General features: G+C 37.1%; 1 pseudogene; it reads right to left on the reverse strand.

Annotated features, from left to right (window-relative positions):
- Positions 1–433: 433 nt before the first annotated feature.
- Positions 434–1377, reverse strand: LOC147372123 (olfactory receptor 6C2-like; annotated as a pseudogene).
- Positions 1378–3593: the final 2216 nt, after the last annotated feature.

The following is a 3593-nucleotide window of genomic DNA, read 5'->3' on the forward strand; positions in this document are numbered from 1 at the left end:
CTGGCTAATGGTTTGTCAATTTTATTTATCCTTTCAAAGAACCATCTTTTGGTTTTGTTGATTTTTGCTATGGTCTCTTTTGTTTCTTTGGACACTTTAAAAGCAGTCCTAAGGGGAAAGTTCATAGCAATACAGGCATACCTCAAGAAACAAGAAAAAAGTCAAATAAATAACCTAACCCTACACCTAAAGCAACTAGAAAAGGAAGAAATGAAGAACCCCAGGGTTAGTAGAAGGAAAGAAATCAAGTTGTTTATTTCAACAAGCATTGAAACGATGATTTTAGGTCCGAGATTCAGTAATAACAGTGGTATGAGCCTGTTAATATGAACAGACAATATACCAGGATTTAATAGTTCATGAATGAAGATTGTGACCTTGAGGCCCATTGCTCTTTTTAAATTGTTATTTTATGCTTAGTTTCAACATTTCTTTACTTCTTTTAGATCAATGAAATTCTTTTGATTAAGTCTGTAAAAGCTTGTTTCACTTGCTTGTTCCTCAAGCTATAAACAAATGGGTTTAACATAGGGGCAATTGAAGTAGTAAGCAACGACACACACTTATTAATTGTCACTTCATCCTTTGCTGAAGATTTGACATAGATGAAGATACAACTGCCATAAGTGATAGAAACCTCAATCATGTGAGAAGAACAGGTAGAAAAGGTCTTCATCTTTTGCGGGGCAGAAGGGAACTTTGTGATGGTCTTGATGATGTATATATATATGACAGAACTACACACAGAAATGTCCCAATGTCAGTCAACACAGCAACGGCAACAACCATCTGTTCTATGAACCATGTGTCTGCACAAGAGATCTTCATCATAGGAGAAGCATCACAGAGAAAATGATCAATGACATTAGAATCACAGAATTCTATGTTTAAGCCCAGGCAGAGTTGTGGAAATATGACCAGCCAACCTGCTATCCAGCAACAGACAACAAGCCATCCACAGACTCTGGCATTCATGATGGTTGCATAACATAAGGATTTGCAGATGGCCACATAATGGTCACAGGACATGATGGCTAGGAGGAAAAATTCTGTTATTGCAAAAAGAAAGACAAAAAATAGTTGACTAACACAAGCCTTATAGGAAATAGTCTTGTCCCCAGTTGATAAGCTGTATAAGAAACTGGGAATGCACACCGTGGTGAATAAGGTTTCTAAAAAAGAGAAGTGTTTGAGGAAAAAGTACATGGCAGTTTTAAGGTGAGAGTCTACTAAAGTGAGTATAATGATGGTTAGATTCCCAGTGACACTCAATAAGTAGGATATAAACAGAAATATAAAAATCAAAACCTGCATTGGAGAATCATCTGTCAGTCCTAGCAATATGAATGTAGGTAATGATGTATGGTTTCTCATTGCTGACTTATACTTATCAAACTCCTCAGAAACTCAAGTGACATTGAACTGAAAAAACTTGCATGAAATTGTGAGGCCATAGCTATTGGGTGAAAATATCCAATCACAGCAATGAATAGTCATTTTATTTCATGAGTCATGCTAATGATGAGTCAAAACTTCAGAATTCTCAGCTATTTTGATGTGCATTATAGAAATCCTTATGATCATGTTTTTCTGATATGTTTTTACTAGTGTTCATATACCACCTTGCATGCTCTCACATCTCTATTTTTCAATTAATCTAAACTCTGTCCTTTATTCTCTGAAATATATTAAGCTTTAGAATTAGAAATGTCATCCATGTGATACTATTTTGTAGATATTATAATGTTCTTTTGCTCCTAATAATTCTTCACTACTCACGAGTTTGAATGAGCGCACATGTTTTTTGAAGTGTGAGTTCCTGTTAAATGCGAATAAATGGCTGAGTTTGACATTTTATACAGAGTCTGGAGATCATGTGTGCAGTATTTGAGTGTTTGCTGTTACTGCAATGACTAAAAAATTATTTCATTTTATATATTTTGCTTTTGGTATCAGAATTGTCATCCAAATAATACCCATTTGCTTTCCAGGCTTGCTATTCATCCTGAAATTTCTACATCAGTATCCAACTTTCCTTCCATTTTTCACTCTAATAGAACACAGTGTTTGATAAGTACTACATAAACAAGTTTCCTGCTGCTATATTGGGTAAAAAAACTATTATATGCCAAAACTAAAAACCCTGAAGAATTTAACCTCAACTGTCAGTACTTGCAAGGTCACAAAGGAAGAGAAGAGACAGGATGAGACACGATTGAAGGACACTTAAGGACACATGACATTTCCTTTTCAAATAGTAATTTGCATTGGATCCTGCAACAGAAAATGACATCAGTGGTAAAATTAGGAAAATCCAAACAAAATAATTATTTAATTAATTTATTTCCTAGGTAATCCTTCTTTCCTCTGAGACCCTGAAATCCTATGATTCCCAGTAAGTCTCTTCCTGTGTCTCTAGGGACACACAGGCCCCAGTGAGGGAGGCAGCACTTCGCACATGCTCAGTCTGAGGGATCCCAGATGGAGGGTCAGTAGCCAGCATGCAGCCCCAGCTCTAGGCGGTGGTAGCGGGTGGCCAGGGAGCACAAAGGACCTGCTGCAGCAGAAGCAGCAGCAACCTAGGTGCCCACCCTAGCCTGGCCATGAACTGGATCCATCCTTAAATCTCCATTTTAATTATTAACATTTGTATACAGTGTATACAATGCTGTTAAAGTACTGCACTCAATATGCCAGAAAATTTGGAAAACTCAGCAGTGGCCACAGGACTGGAAAAGGTCAGTTTTCATTCCAATCCCAAAGAAAGGCAATGACAAAGAATGTTCAAACTACCGCAATTCACATTCACAATTACACTCAATTCACATGCTAGCAAAGTAATGCTCAAAATTCTCCAAACCAGGTTTCAACAGTACATGAACTGAGAACTTTCACATGCTCAAGCTGAATTTAGAAAAGGCAGAGGAACCAGAGATTAAATTGCCAACATCCGTAGGATCATAGAAAAAAAAGCAAAATTCCAAAAACATCTACTTCTGCCTCATTGACTATGCTAAAGCCTTTGACTGTGTGGATTACAACAAACTGTGGAAAATTCTTGAAGAGATGGTAATATCAGATCACCTTATATGCCTCCTACAAAACCTGTATGCTCGTCAAGAAGCAACAGTTAGAATGGGACATAGACAACAGACTGGTTCCCAAATGGGAAAGGAGTATGTTAAGCCTGTATATCATCACCCTGCTTATTTAACTTATATGCAGAGAACATCATGTGAAATGCTGGGCTTTATGAGGCACAAGAGAGGATCATGATTGCCAGGAGAATATGAATAACTTCAGATATACAGATGAATCACCCTTATGGCAGAAAGTGAAGAGGAAAAAAAGAGCCTCTTGATGAAAGTGAAAGAGGAGAGTGAAAAGGCTGCCTTAAAACTCAATATTCAGAAAACTAAGATCATGGCATCTAGTCCCATCACTTCATGGCAAATAGATGGGGAAACAATGGAAAGAGTAATAGACTTTATTTTCTTGGGTTCCAAAATCACTGCAGATAATGTCTGCAGCCATGAAATTAAAAGACACTAGATCATTGGAAAAAAAGCTATGACAAACCTAGATAGCGTATT

Source organism: Bos grunniens, chromosome 5, assembly GCF_055505025.1.
Source record: "Bos grunniens cultivar Pamir isolate PY7600 chromosome 5, Bosgru_T2T1.0, whole genome shotgun sequence".
NCBI classification, from domain to species: Eukaryota; Metazoa; Chordata; class Mammalia; order Artiodactyla; family Bovidae; genus Bos; species Bos grunniens.